The sequence below is a fragment of the Macrotis lagotis genome, chromosome 3 (assembly GCF_037893015.1).
Source record: "Macrotis lagotis isolate mMagLag1 chromosome 3, bilby.v1.9.chrom.fasta, whole genome shotgun sequence".
NCBI lineage: Eukaryota > Metazoa > Chordata > Mammalia > Peramelemorphia > Peramelidae > Macrotis > Macrotis lagotis.
The window spans coordinates 64,845,591-64,865,719 of record NC_133660.1 but is presented as its reverse complement, the minus strand read 5'-3'; positions in this window follow the sequence as shown (position 1 = coordinate 64,865,719).

Below are 20,129 nucleotides of genomic sequence, written 5' to 3'. Positions count from 1 at the left end.
CAATTACTAATTGTTTCATGACCTAAGGATTAAAAATGTATTTAGGTCATATTTGTATATAACATACAGATAAATTGAAGCTATATTGAATTCATAGTGTAATGCAATGATCAAAGGAAAATCTGGCCTCGCATCAGTTCAGTCACTCATTTACACTGTGAGAAGTGTGAAGACCCTTTGGGCTGTAGTCTGTATAACAGTATTAATGTATCTCCCCATGTATAGGATGCAACTTAATTTGGGGGCCCCAAATTTTGAAACAATAATTATTACATAAAGTTGTTGAATTCAAGTTTAATTCATCATGAAACTTAAGGACCTGCTACTCATAGCTTTCAGGCATCTTATCAGCAAATCTTTTCTGCATGCTTAGTCCATGCTTTTCAAGAACCTGAAGCATCAATTGTGTCCACCTTTGAAATCAGTAATTTCCTTTTTTTTAATCAGCAATTCTTTGTACCTTGTGCTTGGCTTTTGTGGACATAGGAATTACAATTGCCCTTTGCTCTTCAATCCACATCTTCAATTCCCTCACTAAATCAGGCCATTTTGCTAACTTGTCTCTCATGACCTTCTTCTACCATGGCATTTTCATTAGGGTTTCTTCCTTCTATAGCCAGTCTCAGATTGTTTTCTCAAGTGGAGGAGGAACAAAGAAGTTCAGCAACACTATTTCCTTTCACTTTTGCAAACAGGAGTACTTTTAACTTGAATTCAGCACTGTATGAAAATTTCTTTCTGAACCATTTCTGGGCAGAACATGGCAAAACCTAACCTAATATACTGGTAACAAATGCAAAACAATGTGAACAGACAGGTGTGAGAAAATGGGAAATGCAAGTAAAAAAAATCTGCAACCGCTATATAAATTTCTTACAGTTTTTAGACCCCAAACTTTTCAATATAGGGTGCATTTTATACATGGAAAAATATGGTAATTTTTAAATAATAATTCTACAATGTTGTTGTTATTAGGATTCTTTCTAAACTAAGTCTCCTATAAAGATAAACCTTCAGTCTTTCTCACATGTGAAAATGCATCTTTTTTGGTGAAGAGTTAATACTCTATAGAAGAAAGTCTAAAAACAAAGAAAAATAAAACAAAATAACAATAGCAAATATGATGCAGCATAATGGAACTGTAGTTCCATGCATAACTCTGAGAAACTTCATTATTTTCCAGGTTCATTTGGTGTACTTTTCAAATTAAAACCTTTCCACAGAATAAACCTGGACGTCCACCAAAGTTACACTTACAAAAGACACATTCATGGGGGGGGGGGAGTATTAATTAAAGTATAATATCAAAATATATAATCAACTATTTATTAATATAGCAAATTTTTCAGACCATTCATAAACTTGATATTATTTCACATGCTTCATTGTAATTGGGATTTGAATCTAGGAATTCTTATTCATAGTTGATAGTCACTCTTTTTTCAAGCATATATAATTCTATCTTTCTTGAGTGTCCCCTCCATCTTCAGTAATGTTGATGTTTTGGACCCACTCAAATGTTTTGTTTTATCTATTAACTGTAGCTACTTCTGTTATTCCCCAGGACTCTTTACATGAAATTAAGCATTTTATTAAACATTAAAGTGATTTCATTGACATGACTCTGTATGACAGTTACATATGATATTAAAAAGTAGAGTGAGTCGTATACTTAGAAATCGGGTTACCAGGACTTCAGTACCTCTTCAAGGTTCTTATTAGCTTTCTGATTCCATACAAGTCATTTGGCATATGACCCACCTCCATAGAAACGATAAAGTTAGATGATGCCCTTCCTTTTCCAAAATAAGGGCAATCAAAGCAAGTGATACTGTTGTTGTTGTTATTATTATTATTAGCATTATTATTAGCATTATTAACATCTCCATGACAGAGAGAAAAATCTAGGAAAAGAATGTAGTAAAACTTGTGCCACTTAGAAATTTATTTACAAGACAAAAGGAAGTAAGATCAATAGTTTTATATACATAAAACATATACATGATTATATGCAATATGCACAAATATATCATATACACATATGATACAAATGCATGTAACATTTGTGTGTGATATGTACATCATAAGTAATATGCATTATGGACATGTAGATTACTGTATATATTATGTAATGTAATGTAAGATTCAGACACAGGTTATATATAGATTATTATATATTATAATTATTATAATAATATAATATTTTGCTATTTTATTGTATTGGGGATTATTGGATGTGTAGGGAGGACTGGCATGTCTAATATTTGCTTAGTCTTTTCAGGGCTGCTTGTTCACCTTAAGAGTTCACCTGTTACACCTCACCTGCAGCTTTTGTAACAAGAGAACTCAAGCAGGTGGCTCATTCTATAAGTCTGAGTGTAAAAGGCTGGCAAACGAAGGCTAATTTACAACTAAATATATGCTTTTTCTTGAGTGCCTACTGTGTTTAAAAGCACCTGGCAAACATAGGTTTCAGTGAAAATCTCATACCTCCTAAAAGAAGCAAATTAAAGATTCATTGCAATGGGATTAGCAGCTGCAGGAAAATGCTGTGCAGCTATCATTAGTTTGTATTTGCCTACCATAACAAATTTTGATGAGGTCAGATTCTATGAAGATTGGTGATTTAGATATGCCAGTGAATATTGTGAATAATGACATTAAAAAATAGTAACAGAAACTAGGGGAAATTTGTGTCTTGACCAATTCTGTCTTCTGAGCTTGTGATTTCCATAGATCAGAGGACAGGTTAGGAGAGCAGTCACAACCTTTAAAAGCTTGAAGGAATTAAGGTCTCTGGAGAGCTATCCCACCCCCCAAACTCAAAAGCATGGGAAGAGTATTAAAATCAAGTTATAGGCTGAGGAAATTAGTAACAACAGAAGAAAAAGAATCTCATCATAAATAATTACTTTGGTCCCTTGGGTGATAAAAATTCACACTAAGGAAATGTCAAAGTCAAAGTTTCTGTGTTTAAAGCCACAAAGAAAAATAAGAATTGTTCTCAAGCTATGAAAGAGTTCAAAAATATTGTGAAAATCAAATAAAGGAGATAGAGGGAAAAATGGGAAGAGAAATGAGAACAATCTTTGAAAATAGTGAAAACCAATTCAGCAGCTTTTTGAAGGAGATACAAAAAAATAACCAAAGAAAATTAAAAAAAAAATTCAATGAGGAAAAGAATGATTTAAAAAGAGGCCAGATGGAAAAGGAGATATAAAGTTCTCTAAAGAAAATAATTCCTTAAAATGCATAAATGAACTAAGGAAAGTTGGTGACTTTGTGAGAAATCAAGAACCAATAAAAGAAAAGAATGAAAAAGTAGGAGGAAAATGTGAAATATCTCATTGGAAAGGACAACTGTCCTGGAAAACAGATCCAGAAGAGATAATTTTAAAAATATTTCACTTCCTGACCAGAAAAAGATCCTAGATTGCATTTTTCAAGAAACAATCCAGGAAAAATTGCTTGATGTTCTAGAAGCCGAGGGTAAAATAGAAGTTGAGGGAATTCACTGACCAATTCCTAAAAGATAACTCCAAAAAACCTAAAATCTCCCAGGAATATTATAGTAGAAAAATGAGCAAAAAAGCTAAAAGACCTATTCCTATAAAAATCTATCTTTCAGATAAAGATGAGGACAATATCACCTCAGAAGAAGAAAACAGTGAAAAATCATCCATGTGGTAGTTTCAAAAGAGCCTATGAATTGAACTCAAATCTAAAAGCTTATAGAAGAGCTTAGAAAAGTATTTTAAAGCCAAAGAAAAGATAAAGAAGAAAAAAGAAATGAGAGTAATGGAGGAAAATTATGAAAAATTCACCAAAGTAATCTACTCCTTTATATGTAAAAGTTATCAACTGGAAAAATAATTTAATACTTCAAAAATTAAAATCAACCAACTGAAAAAGGAAACACAAAAGTTAATTGGAGAAAAGAAAAGCCTAAAATTAGAATTGAGTATCTAGAAACCAAGATTCCATCAAACAAATTAAAAAGCCTGAAAAATTGAAGAAAATGGTAAAGTACTTTTTAGTAAAAGTGAACAATCAGGAAAATAGATCCAGGAGAAATAATATGATAATCATTGGAGTACTAGAAAGACTGGATCAGAAATAGAACATAAGAAACATCTTGTTGTAAATTATCCTGGGAGACCATTCAAATCTGCTAGAACAAGAATATAAAATAGTCGTTGAAAGAAAACAAAAATATACATCCAGAAAAGGATCCCATGATAAAAACTCAAAACACTGCTCTAAACAAATTCCAAATTTCTCAAAGTAGAAAATATGACAAGCATAAAAAAAGAAGGAATTTAAAAGACTTTAGATTCCAATCTATAATTTACAACTCTGAAAATTAAACATACATATACTTTCAAGGGAAAAGAAGTATATCTAACTATATAGAGGATATCCTGTAGTTTCCTGACTTATCTCTTTTAATAATATCTATTTTTGCAACTGCTTTCTCTGAACACAATTAAATTTGTTCAATGTATAGCATGGAAACAATGTAAAGATTTTACACTGTCTTCTGTGGGCAGGTTGGGGAAGGGAAGGGAGGGTTGGAAGAATTGTAAAATTCAAAACCTTATCAAACTTGATAAGTGGAAAGTAAATTTGTTTATAATTGGAAAAAACTTAAAATATTTATATGAAAATATTTTTGCAACAATGTTCATTAGAAACATTGTTCTATAATTTTCTTTTGTCTGTTTTAATTCTTCCTCATTTAGGTATCATCACCATTCTGATTTAATAGAAGGTATTTGTCATAATCCCTCACTTTATGTTTAAATAGTTCATTTAATTTTCCTCATGGCTCATGTTTCTTTTATCCATTTTTCTTCTTCTTTGGTTTTTAAATTCATTTTTAAGCTCTTCTATGAGCTTTTGGATTTGAATCCAAATTATAGACTCTTTTTAGACTTACTCTGTGAATAAATTTCCACAGATTTCTTCTTCCACCATGGCATTGTTATTATTATCATCTTTATCTGTAATAAATAAATTTTTATAGTGAGTGTTCTTTTAGTCTTTTTGTTCATATATATCCTGGGGTTTAGGAAGTATAGTTCCAAAACATTTATGCTGGTGATGGGGTCTAATCACTGGATTGTCAAAGGCCAAGATGTTGCTTATGCAGTATAAGTTTTGCCTTTGCAGAGATTTATTTCCTTATATCCAGGGTTTTCTATGCAGTGGTTAGTTCTCAACCTAGTCCTACATTTTTGCCCCAGAATTCCCAGGTTTCAGATTTTTTTGGGGGTTGGGACCATCATTGATGGCTTGCTGTTTATTTGTTAACATCTATGTCTTTCCAAGCTGTTGGGACTGTACTGCACTATGGCTTAAAACCTCCTGTTGTTTTTTGGCCTCTTCAGCCTTGCTTGATTTTACTTCTCTTTTCACTTGAAAGAGACAGATCTTCAGTGAAGACCTTCCAAAGAGACTACCATTGAAAAACTTCTTTGTCCCTTTCTTTTTCTTTTTGGGATATGTAGATTTAATGTCAGTGCGGAGTCTTCATTTATCTTTGGTAAGAAAAAGCTCCCTGAGCATGCTAGCTTCATGGTACAATTTTGACTCCTCCCCAGAAGTCTCAGATAGTAAGTCTCAGAATGGACTGCAATTTTGTCAGTAACTTTTCAAGAATTTGTGCTCTGAGCCACTTACTTGGGTCACTGAAACATTAAGGAGTTTACTCAAGTTGATTTCCCATTTCCTATAATCATTTAACTATAAATTAGGCAATAAATGTTTATTGAATAGAAGAAAAGTTTAACACAAGAATGGTGATAAATACCTATATAAATTGTTCTGTCAACTAGTAACAAATAGTTGTCTAGCTCTATCACCATTATGTTTGCTCATTTTTCCTCTATTCAATAAACATTCATTGCCTAATAAGTAGTTAAATGGTTGCTTCTGCTGATGTTTTCAATATTTTAATTTTTTTTAAAAAACGTTTTATTTATTTTGAATTTTACAATTTTCCCCTCCTAATCTTACTTCCCTCCCCCCACCCCACACAGAAGGCAGTCTGTTCATCGTTATATTGTTTCCATGGTATACATGGATCTAGGTTGAATGTGATGAGAGAGAAATTGAGTTCTTATGGAACAAGCAAAGTATAAGAGAGTGAAATTATATAATAAGATAACATTTTTTTTTAAAATTAAAGTTAATAGTCTTCAGTCTTTCTTCAAACTCCACAATTTTTTCTCTGGATACAGATGGTATGCTTTATCACATATGGCCCAAAATTGTACCTAGTTGTTGTACTGATGGAATGACCAATGCTATTTAAGTTGACCATCATCCTCCTATTGCTGTTAGGGTGTATAATGTTCTTGTGGTTCTGCTCATGTCATCAGTTCATTCAAATCCATATATACATATATATATATATATATATATATATATATGTATATATGAACTCCACAGCTTGTTAAGCCATTCCCCAAATGAAGGACATTCATTTAATTTCCAATTCTTTGCAACCACAAACAGGGCTGCTATGAATAATTTTGTACAAGTGATGTTTTTACCCTTTTTTCATAATCTCTTCAGCGTATAGACCCAGTAGTTGTACTGCTGGCACAAAGGGTATGGACAATTTTGTTGTCTTTTGGGCAAATTCCAAATTCTTTCTAGAAAATTTGGATGAGTTCACAGATCCACCAACAATGTGTTAGTGTTCCAGATTTCTCACATCCCTTCCAACATAGATCATTGTCCTTTCTGGTCATATGGACCAGTCTTAGAGATGTGAGCTGGTACCTCAGAGATGCTTTAATTTGCATTTCTCTAAAAATGAGTGATTTAAATTTTTTTTTCATATTTCTGTGGATTACTTTGATTTCCTCATATGTGAATTCCCTTTGCATATCTTTCAATTACTGAGGAATGGCTTCTCTTTTGAAACATTTGACTCAGTTCTCTGTATATTTTAGAAATGAGTTCTTTGTCAGAAATACTAGTTGTAAAAATTGTTTCCCAATTTACTACATTTCTATTGATCTTTGTTACAGTGGTTTTGTCTGTGCAAAAGGTTTTTAATTTCATGTAATAAAAGTTTTCTAGATTATATTAAATGATGTTCTCCATTTCTTCTTTGGTCATAAACTGCTTCCCTTTCCATAGATCTGACAGGTAAATTATTCCTTGATCTACTCGTTGGCTTATAATATTTTTCATGCTTAGATTTTGTGTTCATTTTGATCTTATCTCTGCATAGGGTGTGAGATCTTGCTCCAATCAAAGTTTCTCCTATACCAACTTCCAATTTTCTAAACAGCTTTTATTGAAGAGAGAGAGCACTTATTCCAGAAGCTGAACTCTGTGGGTTTATCAAAAAGCAGATAACTATAATCAATTCCTGCCTTTGGACCTAGTCTAGTCCACTGATCCAACACTATTTCTTAGCCAGTACCAGATGCCTGATGCTTTATAATAGAATTTAAGATATGGTTGGACTAAGCCACCTCCTTTTGTACCTTTGTTCATTAAATCCCAGGAGATTCCCAACTATTTATTTCTCAATGTGAATTTACTTACAATTTTTTCTAACTCATTAAAGTAAATTATTGGAACTTTGGTAAGGCACTAAATAAGTAGCTTAATTTTAGTAGAATTGCAATTTTTATTATTTAAGTTTGGCCTATCCATGAGCAGTTGATATTTACCCAGTTTTTTAAGTCTGATTTTATTTGTGTAAGAAGTGTTTTGTAATTTTTTTCAAAATGTTTTTGAGTCTGCCTTGGTAGATGGATTTCCAAGTATTTTATATTGCCTCAAGTTACTTTGAATGGGATTTCTCTTTCTAGCAATTTCTGCTTCATCTTGCTAATCATATATAGAAATGTTGAGAATTTATGAGGGTTTAATTTATATCCTGTGATGTTGGGAATGTTGTTAATTGTTTCTAGGAGGTTTTTTAGATCATTTTGGGGATTCTCTAGGTATATCATGATATCATTCTCAAATAGTGAGACTTCAGAGTCTTCCTTCCCAGTTCTAATTCCTTCAGTTTATTCTTCTTCTTTTATTGTTGAACCTAACATTTCTAACACAATATCAAATAGTAGTATTGATAATGGGCATACTTGTTTCAATCCTGTTCTTAAAAGATATTATATATCTGCAATATCTGCCTTGAATGTATCCCATAGGGTTTGGTATGTTGTTTTTTTATTGTCATTATCTAGAGTGAATTAATTAATGCTTTCTATAATTTGTTGCTTAATCCACTCATTCTTTCAAAAGAAGTTATTTAATTTCCAGGTAGTTTTGGATCTATATTTCCCTGGCCCAATATTACATGTGATATTTATTTCCTTATCACCTGAGAAAGATGTACTCACTATTTCTGTCTTTCTGCAATTAATTATTAAGATTTTATGCCCTAGTACATGATCAATTTTTGTATAAGTGTCATATACCGTGGAAAAGAAAGTATATTTATTTCTATACCCATTCAGTTTCCTCCAAAAGTCTATCATGTCTAGGTTTTCTAACAATCTATTTACCTCCTTACCTCCCTTCTTGTTTAATTTCTCATTAGATTTATCTAAATCTGAGAGCAGGAGGTTGAGGTCTCCCTTTAGTAGAGTTTTACTGTCTATGTCTTCTTGAAACTCTTTCAACTTCTCTTCTAATAATTTGTATGGTATACCTTTGGGTGTATACATATTAAGTATTGAAATTGCTTTATTATCTATGGTACCTTTTAGGGGGATATAGTTTCCTTCCTTATCTTTTTAACACTATCTTTTTTTGCAATGGCTTTGAAATTAAGATGGCTGCCCCTGTTTTTTTCACTTCAGCTGAAACAAAATATATTTTGCTACAACCTCTTACTTTTACTCTAAATGTATCTCTCTGCTTCAAAGGAGTTTCTTGCAAGCAGCATATTGTAGGATTTTGGTTTTTAATCCACTGTACTACTCACTTATGTTTCGTATTTCCCCCCTTTTTCCCCTTTATTCATATTTCCCAGTATTTTGTTTCTGAATACCACCACCTTCATTGTGTTTGTTCTCTTATACCCTAACCTCCTCCCCTTTTATCCCCTTTCCCTTTGTCCCTTCTTCCTTCCCTTTCTTCTATTGGTTCCCATTTTCATTCCCCCTCACCTTTCACACTTTTAATATTTGAAAGGTAAAGAAGTTTCTTATTTAAACTGAGTGTATGCATGTATGTTAACTTTGATCAGATTTGGAGCAAACACAATGAAGGTGGTTCTCACTTCCTCCCTTCTTCCCCTCTATTGCAATAGATCCTTCTTACCTCTTTATGTAGCAAGATTTACCCCCTTCAGTCTCCTCTCTGTTCCCATCTCTTTACTGTCTTCCTTTTTTAAGAAGGTATTGTTTTTAAATCATTCTATATGGGTCAAAGAAAAGTCATGAGTATCCATCACTTCTGGCTAAGTATATTATCTTTAAGTATATTTTCTTTAATATAATTACAATTATTGAGTTATTAGAGTCTTTCTCCCAGGTAGGTAATATAACCAGTTTCATCTTTTTTGAAAGCAGCTTTCTTTTTCCTTTTTTTACCCCGTTTTGTAATCTTGTCATGTGTCTCTTGGATCTCCTGTTTGAAGTCGAAATTTTCTATTAAGCTTTGTTCTTTTCATCAGGAAAATTTGAAAGTCTCCTATTTCATTAAATGTTGATCTTTTTCCCTGGAAGAGAAGGCTCAGTCTCAGTGAATTCTTGGCTGCATTCCAAGTTCACTTGCTCTTTGGAATATTACATTCCAGTTCTTTGTTCTCTTAATGTTGATGCAGCCAGGTCCTGTGTAATCCTTACTGTGGCTCCTTGGTATCTAATTTTTTTCATCCTGGATGCTTGCAGGATGTGGTCTTTTATCTGATAGTTCTGGAATTTGCCCACAATATTCCTTGGTGTTTTCATTTTGGGAACCCTTTATGGAGGGTATTGATGTATTTTTTCAATAACTATTTTGTCTTCTAGTTCTATGATATCAGGGCAATTTCCCATCATTTAAGCATGTAATATTAAGTCCAGACATTTTTCTCTTTGATGTTTTCAGGAAGACTAATAATTCTTTGGTCATCTTTCCTTGATCTATTCTCTAGGTCAGTGGTTTTGCTGATGAGGTATTTTACATTTTCATCTATTTTTTTTGGATTTTTTTTGGTTTTGTTTAACAGATTCTTGTCTCATGAAGTCATTAGATTCCACAGACTCCATTCTTTTTTTAGCGAACAATTTCCTTCATTTTCCTTTTGCAACTCCTTTTCCGATTGGTTAATTCTATTTTTGAAGTAGTTTTCCATTTGCCAATTCAGGTTTTGAAAGACTATTTTCCTCTTTGCATTTGTCCAAGTACTTGTTTTCTTGTTGCAAGGTGTTAATTTTCTCTCCCAATTTTTCTCTCCCAATTTTCCTCTCCCAATTTTTCTCTCCGAATTTTTCCAATTGATTTTTAAACTCCTCTGTGATTTATTCAAGGCAATATTTCTGTGATGGAGACCAAATCATATTCTCCTCAATGGTTCTAGGTCTCTCTGAGTTAGGGTCTTTTTCTTCTAGGAATTTTTCCATGGACCCTCCTTTCCCCTGGCTAGTTTTAATTTTCTAAGAACTTACATAGGCAGAGGGGCTAGTTCACAGAGGTTTGGTGTTTAGATCCCTAGAGGATTTACTTACTGGGTTTAGTAACTCCAAGTAGGCTGGCCAATAGAGTCTGCTTGTTGCTTTCTCTGGAGTTTCTGTGATCTTGATTTGAGGCCTTCTGCCTTGGCCTGGAAGGGGTGGTTGAAGCTGTTGAATTCTTTTTATCTTTTAACAATAGTGGGCTATGCCCTGGGACTATTTATTACCATTCTTATTCACAGCTAAGGGAGCTCTCCTGATCACATCTGAGCCTGGCCCACAGTGGGTTGTAATTGTTTGTTCTGGGAATTTCCAGACCAGAGGAGCCAAGTGATAGATGTCTGCAACTCTCCTGCACTGGAACTTCCCCTCCAGCCCTGGTGGTAAGCCCCATACTTTCCAATTGACTCAAAGCTCTGAGGGTGATCAGGCAAGTCCTGCTCTCAGGCTCTCAACCCATCCCTGTTTGCTTTCTGTAGAGTTTGCTTTTTGTCCCCAGCTCACCCAGGATCCCAGAAGACAAACCTTGAGGATGTTCTTCTCCTAGCTTCTCTTTATGGATTTTGTAGGACAGATATCTGTTAAGAAGTTTGTTTCATATTATATACAAGGGATAATCAGGAGACCTTAGTTCAGTGCCTGTCTTCTCTTTGCCCTAATGTCTGGAAGTTCAGCATTTTTATTTTTATTTTTAGAATGAAATATTATAAGAATCCCTAAAACATTAACTAGGAAAATTCATACTTTTACCATTTTTTGTTTATCAATTTATATTGACATAAGAAAATCCCAGTTTTCAAAATGTGTTGCTGAACATAAGACTTTTGCCCTTGTTTAAACCATTTAGATAATGAAATATTTTAAAATTTCTTTTGTAACTGATGTAACTAAAGGAAGTATATTTGTAGTTAATGAAATTTAATTATATTTGATAGGAAGCTATTGATTAGAAAATTCCTAATACAATTCTAATTCATTATCCCCTCCCCCCCCCGCCAAAATTAGATGCTGCAATCTTGTAGCTCCTGACAAGTGAGGACAGATTTTTCAAACCTGATGGATTTCACTTAAAAGCTTTGTGATAGACTGTTTTTTCAAAACTAGACTGTTTCAATCTTAATTTATTTTTATATAATAAACATGTACTTTCATTATCCCTCCTTTTTGCAAGCATTAGAAAAATAAGGAAACTCCTGTAATAAATATGACAAATCCAATCAAAATTAATGTTTACAAAGATCAAGTTATAAAATTTTCTTTCAGGGTGTATGTTAGGTGTAATTAGTACCTCTTTTCCCAATCCAGTGTCTGATATTAGCTATTTCAGTTATCAAAGTTCTTAAGTCTCTTCAACTAGTTTGTATTTCCAATTTTGCTACTATTTTATATTTTTTCTTCTGATTGTTTATGTTATCTCTTAATGATTCAAACAAGTCTATGCAGGTTTTAGTAATAACATACATTTCATATATTTTAAAGAGAATTATAGCATCCTATTCATCTGAATTCCATAGTTCAGCTATTCTCTAATTTGTAGAAACCATCATGGTTTTCAATTCTTTGCACATAGAAATATGCGCATTTTGGAAAAATCTCTTTCGTTGGTATAGATATAGAAGTCATTTTTATTTATGGAAAAGTGTGTACACTTTAGTAATATTTTGACTTTAATTCCAAAGCACCTTGAAAAATTTTTGTATCAATTCACATTTCTACCTATAATTCATTTGCATTTTTGCTTTCCCACTTGTCTTTCTATATATTGAGATTTTTATCACAACACTGATCACCAGATAATCTTATTGTTGGTAGTATTGCCATTGTATTCATATGCAAAACCCCTCAATAATTATTTGTTAAGTTTTTAAAAAGTAATGATTTTTGTATTTGAAGTTCTGCATGTATACTTGAATTATTCATATTAGATTAAAAGAAAATTATTAATTATTCTTTAAGTATTTTTTTATTTGGGGGAGGAGCAAAGTGATGATTTCAGAATAATTCCGAGTTTCATACTACTCTCTCCCAAGGCTTGAATATTTTAGAAACTGTTGAAAATTTATACTGAAAAATATCCATTTAATTAAACATGTGTGAAGTAGAATGTAACTAAGAAATAACATGTTTGGACATTCTTAATAGTTTGATTAATTATAGTTATATTTATATATATGCATATATGTGTATATGCACATAATACTTTATATTTTACACTTTCATTATAGCTTTTAAGCCTCACTTTTTTTCAAAGTGTAAGGTGAGGTAAATAGTAGTCTATTAAGGGGGCAAAACTATAATTCTAATATATTTCTTCTGAGTCTACATCTCATTTTCCTTTCCAGGTCACAATTGCACTCTTTTAATCCTGTAAGAATGTGTCAAGGTTCTTATTTCTTTCCCAGTTACTATGCTCGCATCACTAGGAAGTGCAAGAGAGTTTCATTTTAAGTTAACACAAATGCTATTTCTACTAAGTTCCTTTTTCTAACCAGATCACTAAAGCCAGATTTTTGTTTTCTTTCTTCTACTTACAAACAGCTTCCCTCACAGAAGACCTTTCTCTTAAACAAAATATAAATTATGAAATTTATTTTATTGATTTGTTATTAAGAATTTTAATGAAGAACTGTAATCATTATTCATGAATATGATTTTTATTTGACTGTATAGCCCTAAGTGGTGGAATTTCTAAGAGTTTAGTATTCTTCAATCTTCTGTGCTACAACTGAAGCTCAATATCCCAAAAGAGAGCAGAGACAGAAGGAAAATTAGCCAACCTAGGCATAAGATAATTTCACCTAGTACCATTGCTGGATGAAGTTTGACATAAGAGTTTCCAGAGGAAAACAACTCTATGTTATCCTTTTTAATATGAATGTTAGATCTCCTCTTGTAGAATAAACATGATTAAGCAAAATATAAGCCCCACCTCTACTGTTGAAGACCAATCACAATATTGGTTGGATCACTAGACCTTATTTAATCAATGGATAATAGCTGCTCTGTCAGATATGTCTTTAACTCCTGTGTCCAACAATCTAATTTACTTGCAATTGATTGCCTTAATAAAATATTTATTATTCTTATAACCTTGTTTTTCAGTTTTATATAAATGACTTTAACTATAGACTACAGATCCAAATGAGCAAAGTTTAACTGATTATGTGAATACACAAAAGTAGACATTGAAAGATGAATTTTGATGCAGTAGGAAAAAAAATATTCCTGCCTGCTTCATTGAGATATACTTGTAATCGTTACAATAGTATGCATATTCTGCGCAAGGAATAGATCATTTTTGTTCTCATCTGTGCTATCATAGTTGCTTGCACAAAGTTGTAATTTCACATTTGTTGAATAATATTACAACTCATCAGTTTGGAAGCAAGTGACTGAATCAGTTCACCAGACATAGGATTTTTGTGACAATTACCTTTTTTTCCTTTGACTACTTCCAAAATTAAAAGATGAAGTACTCCCATCAATGATAATAATTACAACAGTTACCTTTAGAACGAATCCAAAATTATTTAGAACAACTCAGCAGCTTTGTGGTTGGCTCTTCTAAAGTAACTACATTGAAATTAACACATTCATATAATTTTATGAATTCTCTTGTTTGTTAAAATAACCACACTAAAATATAGTATGCATAGAATCTTTATTCATTATCTCAATACTAAATGTTTTAATTATGTTAGAATTGTGGGATTATCTGTGACAAATTCCTAATGAATTCAATTGGGTTATAATCAATGTAATCATGAATCATATAGAGTTGGAAGGCAATTCAGCTGCCCTTTCATCCAATTATTTAAGAAAATGAATTCTGAATATAAAATATTTTACAGGCTGACATTCACCTTCACTTAGAAAACTCTAACTGTAAGAAATCACCAATTTTAATAATTCTATCCTTCACAATTCCATTCCATATTTGTATTGCTCTGATTGTTAAAGTTTCTTTTCCCTAATGCCAAGCTTATATATGCCTTACTACAACTTTTCCTTCCTTCCTTCCTTCCTTCCTTCCTTCCTTCCTTCCTTCCTTCCTTCCTTCCTTCCTTCCTCCCTTCCTTCCTTCCTTTCTCTCTCTCTCTCTCTCTCTCTCTCTCTTTCTCTCTCTCTCTCTCTCTCTTTCATTTTCTATAAGGCAGTGAGGTTAAGTGACTTACCCTAGGTCACACAGCTAGTTAATTATTAAGTGTCTGAGGTCAGATTTGAACTCAGGTCCTCCTGATTCCAGGTCTGGTACTCTATCCATTGAGCCACCTAACTGCCCCCTTACTGCAACTTTTAACCATCACTCTTGTTTAATTCCTACATGGCTAAACAGAATCAGTGTAATTCTGACTTAATTTAATCATCTTTCAAATTCATGATTATATTTATCATGTTGACTTTCGGTCTTATTTTCTCAAGGATTAATGTGATTAATTTGTCCAGGCAATTTTTACTTCATTTCTTTTCATTTATTTCTTTTCTTTTGAGAAGCAAAAGGGTTAAATGACTTGCCCAATGTCACACAATTAGTAAATTTCAATTTTCTGAAGTGGGAGTAGTACTCAAGTCTTCTCAACTCTATTTTTTTATCTCTATCTCACTGTACTAGCAAACTCTCCCATAGGGATATCTTTATATGAAATGAACTCAAGTGCCTTTACTCATCTACTTGTCAACACTCTCCTCAACAATCTACAGTTAATTAACATATTTCTTGAATTGTGATGCCTGAAGTTGAATATAACAAAGCAGATAAAGTCAGACAAGGGCAGAGTTTGTGAGGCTATAACTTCTTCAGGAGCATAGCATAATGAAGACTTCATTTACATTCTGAGTCTATTTCTGAAACCCACGGGGAAAAATCACCACAGTAGTAGTGAACAGTAGCATAACTACTCAGGTAGGGGAACAATGTTTTCATTTCATCTATTTTTATTTATAGACAATATTAATTCAAATAAATTTGTACAAGATATACCCCTTATAATGTTGGCCAAGGTCACATTACCTTGTGAGGCAATGCTTTTATGTATCAAAAACAATGTTGTCAAATTCAAAAGGAAGCAAGAGTCACTTATTTATCTATAAAGTTTCTAAAGATCACATATTAAATTGTTTTTCAAATAAAGTGTTATGTATGTTATAATGTTATCTATTTATTTTGTTAAATATTTTCCAATTACATTTTAATGTGTTGGTGATGTATTCAGTATTATTATCAAGACAAGGTTTGACACTTCTGCTCTAAGGGATCAACATTTAATTAGACTAGTAGATATCTAGTTTATCTGTTTTATTTTTTTGTTTCAGATAAAACCAGTTGTTTCAGTTAAAACCAGTAGATAAGTATTGATATTTCATTTGAATATTCAAAATTGGGTCTCTGATGCCTGACCCAGGTCTTTTTTTTCTTTGCCAATAAAATCATTCTGCTTCATTGGAAAAGAACAATGAATTGTAAATGAACTAAAGTTACTAAAGTTCAACAAGGAGAGGACATTGAAATATATAAAAGAAAATGTAATACACACATATACTCCCAAAGAAAAGTGCAGGAGGTGAACAAAAGGGAGGACAGAATGTAGAGCCAAAGTTAGAGGAAAATGGGGAAAGATGGGGTAGATTGAAGAATTCAGTGGTTAGAAGCAAACACTGGTAAGGTGGGAGAGGGTGGAGAGAAAGAGAAAAGCATAAATAGGAGAAAATAGGATAAAGGGAAATGCAATTATAACTGTGAATGTGAATAGAATGAACTACCCCATAAAATGGAAGCAAATAGCACAATGTATTAAAAAAATGTAATACTACTAAAAACTGATTACATGAAACACTTTTGAAGCAGAGAAAAACAGCAAAAACAAAAATGGGACTAATTAAATGACTTAAAAAGTAAAATTAATCTTGCTAAATGATACAATAAATAATGAAGTATATCAATACTGAAAATATTGATTCCCAAGTGATATACATTGAAATTCTTAGAGGATGTTAAGTGAACTTCAGGATTAAATAATAAATCTATGTGGGACTTCCACTTTCTGAACTAAATAATCTACCACACACATACACATAGAGACATAGGAAAACAGAGAGAGAGAGAGAGAGAGAGAGAGAGAGAGAGAGAGAGAGAGAGAGACAGAAAGACAGAGACAGAGACAGAGACAGAGACAGAGACAGAGACAGAGAGAACAAGCAAGAATTTGAACAGACTACTAATGGAACATTTTAAATTGTTATATATGGGGAGACAGAGCCAAAGTTGGTGACAAGAAAGCAGGAATTCCCAGTAGCAAAATCTCCAAAAGTGATAAAACTATGACTTTAATCAAGTTCCACAGGGGCAGAAATCAAAGAAAGACTGAGTGAAACAATTTAAAAACAACTTGGGAGGTACACAGGAAAGGTCTACTCCACCAGTATCAGGGTTGGAAAGAAAGCCTTCTAGGAAGGCTGGGAGCTTGGTTCCCTGGGGAATGCTTTTCTCTCCATGGACCTGGGATTGCTAGGGATGACTTGAAGGGTTGCTCTGCTGCACCAGAATGAGCACAGAGTCCAGGCAGCTCTGGCCTCAGGGCAGCCCCAGGAATCTAAAGAGCCAACCAGCAGTTCCTTCCAGAGCACTCAGCCCGCAGATGGTAAGTGAAGAGACTACAGAGGCCTCTACTATCCCTGGACCAAAACTCTGCTGCTCTGCCCATACATAGAGCAATACTACCACAAAGAAGCAGGGACCCTTCTCACAGCTTTGGGGCAGAGGAGAGTGTCTATGGTCATCTGAATATCATAGTATAGGTAAGAGAGCACTCAGAATCTCTCACAAGATATTGGAGGAAGTAAAGTCCCTGGGAGGGGCCATAGGCCATACAAAAAACCTCCAAAAGCTTTGGAAATATGGTAAATCATTTCAGAGGCTGAGAAAATGAGCAAACAACAGAAAAAAACTCCGATCTGCCCAAAGAAAATTACTTTGATCCCATGTAAGATCAAAATATATACTCAGAAGATGACAAAGGCAAAGATGCAAAATCCAAAGTCTCTAAGAAAAATAAAAAAGTGGTCTCAGGCTATGGAAGAACCCAGAAAAGACTTTGATAATCAAGGTACAGGGTAAACTGGAAAGAGAAATGAAAGCAATGCAGGAAAATCTTGAAAAAAAGTCAGCTGCTTGGTGAAGGAATACCAAAAAAAATTAAGAAAATAACATTAAAACCTTTTTGAACTGAATAGAAAAACCAGTTCAAAAGGCCAGTAAGGAGAAGAATGCATTGGCATTGAAAAGATTAACTGACCCATTGGAAAAGGAGATTAAAAAATTCTGAAAAACATAAATCCTTCAAATGTAGAATGGAGCTAAAGGAAACTGAAGACTTTGTGAGGAATAAAAAAACAATAAAACAAAATCATAAAGGAGGAAAAGGTAAAAGAAAATGTGAAAAATCTCATTGAATAAATAACTAACCTGGAAAATTGATCCAGAAGAGAGAAGTGAAAAATTATTGAGCTACCTGAAAGTCCAGCAAAATTACCCTGAGATCCTAAATCAGAGAGTAAAACAAAAATTGAGGGAATGTACCAATTACCTCCTGAAAGAGATCCCCTCCAAAATAAATGCCAGGAATATTATAGCCAACTTCCAGATCTCTTAAGTCAAAGAGAAAATACTACAAGTAGCCAGAAAGAAACAAAAGAAACAATTCAATTACCATGGCACTATAGTCAGAGTTACACAGGATTTGGAACTGTCTACATTAAGGGCTTGTAGGGCTTGTTATATGGTATTCTGTGAGGCAAAAGAATTTGGATTACGGCAGATAATCAACTACCAGCAGTCTCAGACACTTAATAATTGCCTATTTGTGATTTAAGGTAATTCGCATAACCCCATTGCCTTAAACAAATAAATAAAAATTATTTTTTTTTTAAAGAACATCCTCTTTAAGGACAAAAGATGGACATTCAATGAAACAGGAGATTTTCAGACTTTCTGTTGTAAAGACCAGAGCTGAACAAAATGCTTACTCTTCAACTACGGAACTCTGGTGAAGCATAGAGAGGGTAGTTAATTATGAGAGATTTAATGGTATTGAACTGCATATATTCCTGCATAGGAAGAAGATACTGAAAACTCATATAGACCTTCTCATTTATTAGAGCAGTCAGAAGGAGCATAGTATAATATAGTATCTTTATACTATTTTATACAGATAGAGTCAATGGATGAAAAAGGAATGTACTGGGAAAAAGAGAAAGGAAAGGCAGAATGGGCTAAGAGATATGAAAGAGAGAAGAAAAACTTTTGCAATAGAGTGGGGGAGGGAATGTGGAGGCAAGGGAGTGAATGAGCCTTCATTCTCATCCAAAATGGTTCAGAGAGGAAACAGTTTACATACTCAATAAGTCACAGAGATCTTTCTTATCCTAGAGGGAAAAGGAGAGGGAAGGGATTAGAGACAATGTGGAGGGGGTATGGATTATGGGAGTGGGTCAGATACAACACACTTCAGAGGAGGGAAAGGTGAAAGGAGAGAGAGAATAGAATAAATGGGAGTGGAGAGGAATAGAATGGAGGGAAATACAATTAACCAATAATAATGTGGGAAAAATATTAAAGCAACCTCTTTGATGGACTTATGATGAAGAATATAATCCATATCAGAGTTAGAGAAGATGATATCTGAAGCCAGCCTGAAGTAATTTTTCCCTCTTATGTTATTTCTCTTGAGGTTTCTCTATCTTTTTTTGGGGGGGGAAGGAAAGTTTATTTTTACATTCATAACAAGATAATTGTAGTACCTTGAAAATAAGTATATCATCAAAAAAGTTATATATGATATACCTATAGAAAAAAATCAAAGGGAGTTAAAAAGGAATATACTATTTTCTCAGTGATAAATAGAACCTACACAAAAACTTTACCATGTATTAGGGCATCATAACCATTAAAATAAAGTGTGGAAATGTATTTTAAATGCATCCTTTTCATATCAGTATATGTCTCATGTAAAGACAGATTTGGTCAGATTGGCTAGTATGATAGATTAGGAAAATAATCAATGTTGGAGGGAATGTAGGTAAACTGGAACAGTTTATCAACATTGTTGATAAAGTTGTGTATTCATGTGTATTTCCTGTGGCAACTTCTCAGGTCTAGAATATTCTTCATCCTCTACTCATATTACAGACTTTTCTTACTTCCTTTAAGTCTCAAGTATAAACTCATCTTCTATAGAAATCTTTCTTGAATCACTCTTAATTTCAGTGTTTTCCCTCTTATAAGTATTCCTATATAGTCTCCATATAGTTAGTTTTGCAAGGAAAATCCCTCATTAGATTGTAAGTTTCTTAGGGACAAGGACTTCTGTTTTATTTAGACACCCAGCATTTAGCAGTCATTGGTTGATAGTAGGCATTAATAAATGTTGATTCTTTATGTTTATTGAATTGAATTGAGACTACATTAGTGCAAATAAATAAACAGAGTACATTTTACTT